We start from the raw sequence: 12509 nt of genomic DNA, 5'->3' as shown, positions 1-12509 counted from the left end.
TGTCTTGGTGTGAGGTTGCTTGTGTGTGTTTTGTGGCGCATCTTCTTGGTTGTGACAAAATCTCTCTTGCATCCTAGTTCGCATACCATAACTAGGTGGTGCCCCTATCTTGTTTGGGTTTGGATGTGGGTTTGTTTTCTTTTTTGTGCTTGTGGTTTCCCCAACCCTAATTGAGCAGCACGGGATCCATGAGAGGTGTTTAGAGGTTGCCTCTCTTGTTGCCCGCCCCGGACCGCCTCACTAGCAAGAACATTGCTTTGATCGAATTGTCAAAATTGACTCCCTACACAAAACGTTGACAGAAAATTGTGTTGAACTCATTGAGATGATGGCACATGGGCATGCCCTCATCCATCTTCAAATCAACTAACTTTTTCAGCTAATAAACCTGTGATGCTGCACTTTGCTTCTCATACAGGTCACATAACTTCTTCCACAGCTCATAGCTAGTCTTTTCCATGTTCACATTGAAGTACACATTCTTTGACAAAGTCAGCATGATGGTGGACCTGTCAAGCTCATCCAACTCCTACCAATCATACTCATCCATATCCTCAGGCTTTATCCCTTTCATCTTTCGGATCTGCTTCTTTTGTACTAAGACATTGTAAATTTGTTCCTTCCAAAATGGGAAGTGAGTGTCATGTAACTTCTCAATGTTGAACAAAGAGTTCTCCGATGATGAAGCCATCACTTGACAAGGAACAAAAGTGATAGATCCACTGCACTAAAGAAGATGATAGAAAACCTAAAAAATTTCGACAAAGTCTCCCCTCCAAAACTGACTTCTGAACCCAAAACAATGTGTACAATGACTGAAACGCTGATCAAAGTGGCTAAACCGGCAAAATAGAATCTCAAAGAACTATCACTGTCAGTGTCTCCAACTCTAGAAGAGTGTCTCTGACCAACTGAACATTGTAAAACGCATACGCATAAAGATGACAACAATGCCAACAATGGCGGGTCAGCAGATGCACACCAATACTGCACTAACCGCATAAACATACATTCTATGTCGATGCCAAAACTATGGGGATGTTGGGAGACTCACTCCCAAACCTGTATCACCGAAAGGATCTCCACATTTGAGAATCCCCCAGCTCAATAAAACCTTACCACCATGACCCTCAACAATAGGCTTTACATATTTCCATCACAATACATAAACCGCATAAGATCTTACATCAACCACAGAAATCCTTTTCTGTAACCTCTATGGCGGTTTGTTTGATTTAACAGATCCTCAAGACCTTACATTAAATATGCATGTGACAGAGATTGCAGAAAGACTCTGCAATGAAAACCTGTACGTAGAAGAATCGACGAAGGTAGACCACCCTGCTGTCTGAACTGAATATCTCTCAAGCCGTGCAAAATTTACAGAAACTTCCTTTTGTAAAGTTGTAGACCACGCAAAAATAGTTGGGAATTGCGGCTGTTTTTACAGGTCAAAATAGATCTGTAAAAATCTGCGGCTTGTACTTCACGACCTATAGGTAGTCTGAGTGACGTATCTCAAAATTGGTGAAGATTTTGAGAAAAATTTCTTCTGCAAAGTTGAAGAGGACCAAAACCGGTCTAGAGAAGTCAAAATCGACTTGAATGAAGATGTTAAATAAAGCGACTACATCTACAATGCCAATACTCATGTGTAATCGATGCGGCATAGATCATTTGATTGCCCAATGTCCTAATAATCCAAATGCACCAAAGATCACGCCACTAAAATGACCTCTAGAAAAGAAAAAACAACAAAGATCTTCATGAGCCACAATGGCCAAGATCCAAGAAAAAGATAAGAACTTACCCAAACCCTACAGAGGAGATCAAGCGAGTTAAGCAATTAATGGGTATGGTAGAAGAGACCCAACGGGATCTAGAGTCAACACCTAGGCAAATCCAGATTATGAACACAATGTTCCCTAGTCAAAAGCAACCTCACAAAGTCCATAGACCACTAGCCATACCAATTGTCATTCAAGAAGAAAGTGAATTTAAGTCATGGGAAAGTGGGCGTACTCCCTTCGTGTTGGAGAGAATGTTCATAGAGGGATTACCTAACCCTATCAAAGAAATGGAGATCCCATCTTCCCCATGTCAAGGGATTGAAGCCCAAAAATTGCCGTTAAATATTGCCAAATTGATGGATTTCATGGCTTCAGAAGTTAGAACCACCATCATGTCCAAACTATATGGAGACCCCAAGCTACTCTTAGCTCTTCTAGATTTCCTCAATGGAGAACTGAAAGCCGGCCTACCGCAATTTGTACAGATGGATGGAGCTAGGGAGGTGCAAATAGAGGAGGAACACTTAGATCCACGACCCAAACTAGATGAGAACTCTATTGTGTGAAATACCTGTTAACAAGTTGGGACAATACTTTGAAGGCAACAAATCCAATGCGACCATACCAATCACTACCAAGGGATTAATTGTGAAGGGAATCCTTGATGGTGGCGCTGGGTTAGCATTGTGACTAAAAATTGATGGGAAACTATGGGAAGACCTCACCTTGGGACTACAAACATAGTGGTAAAGATGGCCAATGGGATTATTGTTAAACCTATTGGGATGCTAGAAGATCACAAGGTCAAGGTACTTGGACACAAAATAAGGCATAACTTCATTGTTATGGATTTTTCCAAGCACACTATGTGATCTGAGATGATCTTAGGACGTCCTTTCATGAGGGAAGCAAAAATGGTGCATGACAGGTCTAAAAACCATGTCTACTTGTAGTTTCAAGACTCTATCATTCGAGTTGATCTTGTAACTGGTCAAGCATATCCTCTAGGAAACATATTTATAATTGTTCATAGATTTGATACCACAATTCACTCGGCCCCATTGCAATATTGTTACACGTGTAAAAAGGATAGTGATGTTGGAGAAGATTCCCCTTATATGGATGTTCTACATGGGATGATTGAGTCTGACAATGTGGATTGGGTCCACCTAGCAGCAACCATAGACACTTGGGGAAATAGGGGGATGACCTGGGTAACACCTGAGAGGGATGAAATGCCACCACTCATACCTTTAAATATGATAGGAGCAATGCATATAGCTTGCGGAGACCTATGAGGTGAAGGCTTGATTGACACTGAAACCAATAGCATCTCAAAAGACTATAACCCACACTATTTGGAGTTGGAATCATCAATTGAAATTGACTCTGAGGACAAAGAATCTGAGTTAAATCTTGGTGCAAATGTGGGGACAAACCATTCAAGGCCCAATGGTACCCTAGATGACAATCTATCCAGGAGAGGAGAAGACACAAGTAGCGATTCATCTAGTGACCCTTCACTAAAATTGGTCGTAATAAAAAATTAGACAAGAAGATTGAGAGATATAAGAGGCAACAATATCAACGAGCAAATGTGCGTGCTAAAATAAATGAAAAGAAATCTATCGCAAAAAGGCTTAATTATATAGGGGCATGTGATGCTCATCAGAAGCTGGTAGATAATTGGGGTGAATACCTTCAAAGCGTCATGTGGTGTAGTCCACAACCCATTGACATCACATAATTAGAGGCTACAAAGAAGCCAAAGTTGAGCCATACCATAAGTAGACGACAAAATCAAGAGTTACCTCAACAACAAAAGGAAGCGGAAGAGATATCACAGTCCATAAAACAACAAGACCCCACGGACTTACATCCTGCACCTGAGCATTTCAAATCCTACACCACGGAGGAGCGTAAGGTTGTGTACACAAAGGCCCAAAGAAAACCTATTGATGGAAGCAATGGAGTCTATGATGGTCCTGCAATAGTTAAGGAAATAGAGTCAATAGACCCAAATGAGGAGTCCAAACCTGTTTTCATTGCCCAAGATATGACAAAGACCGAGGAATATGTACTCAAAGAGCTTCTCAAGGAATTCAAGGATATATTTGCTTGGATATATCATGATATGAAAGGTGTTCCACCTTCCATGGTGCAACACGCAATCCCCATGAATATCATGGCTAAACCAGTCCATCAACGACCCTACCCAATGAATCTTAAGTATGAAAAAATTGTTCAAGAAGAGATTGAAAAGCTTGTCAAGAGTAGATTCATATACCCTATTGAGCACTCAGAATGGGTGTCTCCAATAGTTAGTGTGTCATAACAACTAATATCTAATACTCCCAAATGATATTCTCATGTTAAACTGATCATTTAATGTGGGGAAGTACCAGGGGAGTAAAAGCTAGAATACTGATAAGACTGCCAGTAGACCGGTCTCTGTCAGGAATTCAAAGGAGGGAAAATAGGGATCCAAAGGGGGACAACCTGTAAAAGAGCAATGTGCCTCAATAGGGATTAAAAGACCTAAGGTTGAGATCCATTAAGACTTCCATAGGCTAAGGTTCCAAAAATTAAATCTTTTATCCAATGGCCAAAGCAAGGGGAAATTGGATGGTCATGGGAAGACTAAAAAGTCTTCCCACATCCCTAGGAAGGAGGGGGAGAGCACATATTGTAGGATATGAGAGAGAAACACACACACACACACACACACACACACACACACACACACACACACACACACACACACACACACACACACACACACACACTATGGGTGAACATTATGGAGTCTTATATATCTCCCCCCCCCCCCCATATTGGCAAAGTAGGGCCTACATTACTAGCATTGTGCCACTGACTTGGGTATTGGGCAAGGAGCTCGTAAAAAAATCTTCAAAACTATCATTACAGAAGGAAGGCGGCTCCTTCCATCCTCGGACCGTGTAAAGGTGAGCTTTCTCCCCTGGCAGTAATGGCATCTGATGGACGAGGCGCTCTCACAGCATGGGGCGGCTCTACTCTCTTCACTTCAGACACTCAGGAAAGCGTGCATACCAAACCTATAAAGGTGAGGGCACTCCTTAGCCCTCACTTAGCTTGAGATTTAGTGTGTATATTGGGTAAACCCGTTCTGTGTTATTTTCGCTTGAAATACCAAAAGAAATGGAGCTTGCTACTCAGTCACCACAGGTATTATAAGTCTTCCTAAACTGTCTTCTTTTTGCCAGAAACCGACTACTGTTTTTTTTGTAGCATGAGGCCTGATCAAGCTTAATGGTTATTATCCCTTGACCGACTGTGGTTCTGGAGATGTTCTAGCATAGCATATGGTTGCTAAATACTACATAAAGCTCTCAAAGGCTTTGGCAATCGTTTAAATGACTGCAGAATAGGTGTCTTTGGTTTTTTTCTCTCTAACTAAAACGTTTTTTCCCCTAAAGAAAGATTGTAGCAGCATATGGGTAGTACTACCTACTCTTTTGCCCTCAATTAGGGTGGGACATATTTAGATGGGCTGGCATCTCTTGGGCAGATCAAGGGAAATGGCTGGATGTACTAACTAAGGCATACTTTGATGGATAGTGGTTGTTCTGCTGCGGAACCTTGGACAATTTTTTCGTTACTGCATATAAATATTTTTTAAATCACCAAGCTCCTATCTACTTGTTTTTTCTGATAGGCCTAGGCATTATTGATGACCTTGGAATCACTTATGCATAGGAAATGAAGGGAGGTATTTTCTGTTTTCGGTTTTTTTTGAAGAGAAAAACTTGTCATAGAAGCCGAGGCTTGCCACAGTATGATGAAATGGCTCTAAAAAAAACCATGGAAAGACTTCACCTCTGCATAAAATTATTAGGTAGATATGGGGCAGTATGTTGGCATGTACAGGTGTATATGGTTGGGAGTATATTGGTTGGTTTGGCTTCATGGCCGTTCTTAAACATCTGTTTCAACTGACGGAAAAATTGGTTTTTTCCAAATATATGAATAGAAGCAGCATTTGAGTGTGAACCTAATGGTCACTTGGCTCTGGAAAAAAAACTAGCATGATGGACTGGTTATGTCGCTGTTTTTTTTAAAAAACTGGTTTTTTTCTGGCTTTTTTCTCAAGCTGTTGCGAGTTATCTCAAACTTGTGGCTTAACTAATCTTTTGACGTTAAAACTGGTGGTTAAAAAAAAGCTAATCTTAGCTTTGTATCATTCAAAACATGGGGTACTGTGTATGGATTCACAATGTGAGGAAGGATGACCTCTTGCTTGGCATAACCCTGGGGTTTTTTTAGGGGAACTACCAATCTTTGGATATTCTGCTCTTTATGAAGGAAAGTATATGGTTTTGTTAGCATGTGGAAAGGAACTGATAAAAAGACGCTACACTTAAAAGTATCTTGGCTAAAATAGAGCTGAATACTGTCAAACTGAATGGAATACTAAGGGCTTAATGAGAAACTCGAAGTTTTTTGAAGGTAAGAATGTGGGGATTACTCTCAACATTGCGGAAAAATTTGACCTCTTTCTCATAAACATAAAAGCTCCACTTGAATAGGTTTTTTTTGATACTCTCTTTTTGGAAAGAGAATAGTTGCTACTGTTATTTTTTAAGCGTAGCTACCAAGCTATGGAGAAAGCTTGGGAAATTGAAGGTAAGTATATGGTTGGTACTCTCAAAACTTGGCATAAATACCGAGATATGACTCGAGATATGTGGTCTCACGTGATAAGAATGGAGTTTTTACAAAACTTTATTGACTAGTAAGTATATGGCTGTTTCTATGAGCTCAAGCATAGCTACCAAGCTATGGCTTAAACAAGTAGACCTCACTGTTTTTTTAAAAAAATCTCTATAACCTAGCTTGTCTAAAGTAATTAAATTCTGTAAAGATGGACATGGATAACAACTGATATAGTCCATTAATACCTATAAAACACATCCAAGGCTAACTGAATTGTTGTTTTGTTTGGATGGATGCAGGTAAGGACTCTATCTTATCTTGGAGGGTTTCTTTTCTTTGGCAAGCAACACTTCTGTTATGAAATATCCATTGAAAAACGGGGAAGTTTTTTTACTACCAAACCACATTGAAAGAGGATCTCTTTCTCACAATCTTTGTACTTAGATAATTCTGATACTGAGTTATTTTTGTACAAATCAGTTCATTGATCCTTGGCCAGTTGTCTTTTGAATGTAAAAGTTCAATTATGTCTTATTAAGTAAGATTTAATACAGCTACACACACACACACACACACACACACACTCCAAGGCTCCCCCTTTACACACCGAACCTCCCCTCAAATCCTATTGGATGGCCATAGAGGTGGACCAATGAGAATTAGGCTAGAGTAAATTTAGTCTAATCAATTTAAAAATGCTTGATAAAAGAACCAATAGAAATTAAGCTCCCTAGAAGACTATTGGATAGTCTACCAAGGGGTCCAATGAGCATCAAGCAGCTCAATGGATTGCCTGATTCCTATTGGCCAGATGACAAAAAGGTCCAATGAGAGTTTAGATGAATTATTTAAATACCTGTCAAAAGGCTATCAACTATGCTTCTAATTTGTGATTGGCTAAGCTTCACAGGAGCCAATGGGAGGCCAGCATGAGCATTTAGCAAGAGGGGTTGACCAAGATGAGAGAAGGGGTTGCATTTTACTCTAACACAATGCTACACACACGCACACACACACAAATCATGTGTGCAAGAAGAACTCCATCTCCTTCTCCAAGCATTGAGAAGTAGAGGCCTACACCAACAACTCTTGGCTATGGAATGCAAATCCACCCAAGAGCCAAGCTTCAATGGCATGCTCATCTCCTCTACCATGACAATTACTAAGCTAAGCTATTCTATTAGAGTGATTATGTGAGGAGAATACTTCTTTCTCGTAAGATACCTCTTCTTCCTCTCAATCTATCCTCATTCCCTGCTAGCTCTCACCATTTTTGAAGATGTGTGAGGTCTTGGGACTGAGGCTAGGGACACTAGGTGTGATTTTCAAGCATAATCTGGTGCATGAATCTTCCATCTTCATTGCACCAACGAGTTTTGTCAAGGAACACAAGAATTTTTATTGTACAAAAATCTGCTTTGATGGGAGAAGCCATTAGATTCCGACAGAGTTGTCACATAATAGGTGAATCAAAAAAGGAATCTTCTAAAATATGAGGAATCTCATGGAGTGCTATATATCAGTAGATAGAGCTTGAAGATGACATTCTAATTGTCAAACCTCTGCCAAATTTTGAGTTTGTTTGCAAAAATTTATCCATGTGCTCGTTTTGGTAGAGAGGTAAAGTCAAACTCCTTAAAGGGCCCCTTTGTGAGTCCAAATTTTGCGTAATGTCAATCCCTCCCAAGAAAGAAGGCCTACAAGGTATCAACCTCGACAATATCCTAGTATATTTAAGAAGTAGGTATACAACAAAACAACATCAAAAGATGCTAAAGTCTATCATAACTCACAAGAATATACAGGTCAAAGATGGATCTCAAAGGATGTTCCTCTTGGACAAAGATTCTACACAGGTTATATAGAGATTTGGCTACCAGTCAACCACAAGCCAACTGCGACTACATCAGACCTGCATGAAGATCTAAAAAACTCAACAAGACCTAGAGAGAAGCAAATTCAATGACGGAGATACAAAGGTCATCAAGAGATTTGGATTCCTAAGTCCTCCAATGAACCTAGTCAAAAGCCAAAAGAGGACAGTCAAGAGAGGCCTACTGTTCGGAATAGGATCGTGCTAGCTAGGGTGGATGAAAGAGAAACATGGGGTCAATGTGTGAGTGTGTGTGTAAATAAGCAAGGTTATCACTCAAGTGAATTAGATTCCAAGATAGAATTAGCTTAGACTCATAAACACAATCTTGAGTATTGACTTAGCTTAGCACAAGCTCACCATAGACAAGCATGTAGTGCAAAATAGAGTTGTGTTGTTCATTCATGAAAATGAGCTTTATATAGCTCTACATCCTTGCTCCACACTATGTGGGATAAAACCACTCTCCTCTCCTTGACTCATACTTTAGGAAAAAGCTCACACTTTACAATCCTCCCCTTGAGGTTTGGACTATGACAAAGTACTGAAGATGCAGAATCCACACAGGATGATAAGCTGGTATCCACACAGGATGGTAATATCCACACAGGCTAACAAAATCCACATAGGATGGTGATATCCACACAGGATGATAAAATCCACACACGAAAATAAAAGTCCTCCCCTACAAGTAGAGAGACTGCATCTTCAAAATGGGTCTTCATAAAAGACAAGGTTGTTCTCGTCTTCATCTTCTTTGTCTTCTACCATGTGAGCTGATCCTTTGATAGGTCTCTTCCCTTCGTGACTTCTGCTATTGCTTCTACTATTGCTGCTTTCTCCACTACCACTGCCTCCAATTTGAGTAGCACCAAGAAGGAGGGTGTCCCTTCTTACCACATTTGTTGCAAGGTTTATTTGTGTAGTAGTCTTTCGCTACATGTCCCATTCTTCCACATTCATAACACTCTCTTCCGTTTGTCAATGTCGATGGTGAATATCTTCTCGAGGATGTTGCGATAAAAACTTCTCCTAATGAGGTTAGTGAACCTCTTTGCTTTTTTTCTTCTGCTTAGACTGAGTTGATGACATCTTGGAATGGTGGCGCTGGTTCTTTTTCTTCAAGAATTGTGACTAAGTGGTCATAAGAAGGTGGAAATGCACTTAATAGTATGGCCACTTTGTCATCTTCTGGTACTTCAACCTGGATGTAAGTGAGCTGCGTGACAATGCTCTTAAGCCCATTCACTAGGCTAGCAATGTCCTCCCCTTCAATCATAGTAATTTTGTAAAGCTGTCTTTTAAGACTAACTTTGCTTCTTTTGGCTTTGGCTCCAAAATTACTTTCTAGGACATGCCAGGCATCATGTGCATGCTTACATTCATCTATGAAATGCACGTAGTTGTCATGCAAGGAGGTGATGATGATTCCCAATGCTTGTTTGACAAATTCTGTGCACTTGCTATGAGTGTAGTTGCCCTAGTGTGCACTCCATCAGGTTCGGTTTGTTGCTCTAGGGTAGTGCTGATGACACACCACAAACATTTTTTCATAAGGTATCATCTTAACTTCGTTTTCCAAGTGTGAAATCCCTCCCCGTTGAATTTTTCTATTCCCTTGTCCCCCATTTATGCTCATAGAGGGGTCTTAGCTTAGGAGATGTTCCTAGCCAATGTCTACCTCTTTACACGAGCACAAACAACTCTTAAAAAAAAAAAAAAAAAGTATTGGCAAGTTGTCATGCTTGGTTGCAATGCCTTTAGGTTTTAAGTGTAGGAGGGAGAGAGCGAGAGAGAGTTCTATTTCTTTGTGAAGCTCCTCTTCATAGAGTGAAGTCACTCTTCACAAAGAAATGTCTTCTTTGATTGCTTGGATATTTAGCCAAGCTGATGTGGAGTGATTCCCGTTTGAGTTCTTAGTGCTGGATCGATGGCCGCCTTTGAAGTTCGGTGTAGAGGCTTTGAAAATCTTTGAGGTTTGATGCCCTTGTGTGGCTTGGGAGGCTCAAAGCCTTAGGATGTGAGACCAAATCGACTGGCACTTTTGTGTGGTTAGGCTTTAAAGCCTTAGGATATGAGACCATGGGAAGGGGCTCTTACAGGGGTAGGCGCGGGCAGCCAGGGCCCCTTTTTGGGTAGGCGCGGGCAAGTCAGTCAACCGGGCCGGATTTCAGGCAAGCGCGGGCAAGCGGACAGGCTTTCGCGCAAGCGCAGGCAAGCAGACAGGCTTCCCGGGTAGGTGGGGGCAGTTGCCGGTTGGTCGTGAAGTTCTTACAAAAACACTGTGACCAATTGACGTGAACAAGAGTGAGCACCTGGCGCGACCGGAAGGCCAGACAGTCGATCGAACGGGGCTTCCACCGGTCGATGTCCTGGTCCGGTCGGACCCGAAAGTTTTATGCAAAAAAGCCTATTACCGGCTTCCGTGGGCGGGCGCCCTCCTTGGGGATGTGGCCCCTCAAAAAAAAGGAATTGGTTACCTTATTAAAATAGGGGTTCCCACCAAAGTGGAGCCGTCCTTGGATTTAGGTGGAGCTCAAATTCAAGCACATAGTGGGCATTGAATGCACACACACACACAATTTGGGCCTTGAGTCTGCAGGGAAAACCAAAGATTGAGGGTGTGTATGAGAGCAAAATTGAGCAAGCTTTAGAATAGGCAAATTAAATGCGATTTTAGCATGGGTGGGCTTGACGCGAAGCTCTCGAATGGGGTTATACAGACTCACCAATGGTGAATGCCAATTTTACTAAAATAAGGAGCAAATTTTGGATGCAAAATGCAAGTTTCTAATGACAAATCAATGATCTCTGACGCTAATTAAGCTTCCAATTAGCCAGTGAGTAGTGGCTCAAGAGTCTTTAGCTCAAGAACATGCTCATGCTAGCCAGTGGAATACTAATTAGGCATGCATTATGCAACAAAAGAGCAAACCTAATGGATCTAGTTAATGATGATCAATGAATACTAATTGTACAAACATGCAAGTGCATAATAGCTGTTACGAGACTAGGCACCCTCCTGCTGTAGTGGTTAGCTGCAATTGGGATAGCTGGCGTAATGGTTAATTATTTGCTGTCTATTTATTTTACTAATTGAGTTGATGATGATTTTGTAGAGTGGAATGAGGGGAGTTGATGAAGAGGCGACGGCAATTAATCTTAGCCATTTTATATTTTCATAGTATCTTAGAACATCATTTCAATAAGCCACTATGGCTCTGTAAATAGTTGTAGTGGGAACTCCCATTATGGGTCATGCAAGAACTAATGAGCTTCACTCATTTACAAAAGTGAAGTGGTTGTAAAAAGAGGGGCCTCAATTTTTGGCACCTTAAACTCAAAAATAATATATTAAATACCAACTCCACAAGAGAGGTCCCGTGGAGTTTGGGGCTAGATTTAGGCCTTTCTCTTGCAGATTCTCTGCTCTACTATCTTATGCTATGGTTATTTGCTGTGTACTCTCTAATTCAGTCTCCATCTCTTACACATCTCTTACACTCTCTTACAAGCATGTCTATGTCAATTCTATGTTTACTGTGTGTGTGTGTGTGTGTGTGTGTGTGTGTGTGTGTGTGTGTGTGTGTGTGCTTGGAAATTGGAAGAAGAGGTGGGCAGGTTGATGGTGATGCTTGGAAGCTTGTGTTGAATAGTTTAAGCGGTCGATCTCCCCCTCTTCTCCCAACAGTGGTATCAGAGCTTCAAGTTCGAGGATAAATCGGCACCAGATTTCAATCTTAAGAAGGAGTTCCTCTAATCGACAAACTCCAAATTGCAATTCATCGACGTTGCAATTCAAGGATTCGAGGACTCGTGGAAATTCAAAGTATAAGTGATCGAATTTGCAGAAAAGAAAACTCAATTGTTAATTGGTGGCTAATCGGCAACAACTGGTTTCCAATTCGGCTTCATAACGACCAAAATATGGTATGTCGAGTGTCCACTCTCAATTTTAATGCATAATCATTGCAGATTGTGAAGGCAAGAAGAAAGCCAAAAAGCTTAGAGAGTCGGAAGATTCTTGATTTCGAAAACTAGTTGCAATCGAGCAATTGCTTTGTCATGAAGGACAACATCGGAGTGCTTAATTAAAGAGGAAGGAAAGAGGGATCGAAGGAGAGAGGAGGAAATTTAAGCTTGTCACGAAA

Source organism: Adiantum capillus-veneris, chromosome 12, assembly GCF_014529385.1.
Source record: "Adiantum capillus-veneris isolate H3 chromosome 12, ASM1452938v2, whole genome shotgun sequence".
NCBI lineage: Eukaryota > Viridiplantae > Streptophyta > Polypodiopsida > Polypodiales > Pteridaceae > Adiantum > Adiantum capillus-veneris.
The sequence above is the reverse complement of the archived record's forward strand: the minus strand, read 5'-3'. Positions refer to the sequence as shown.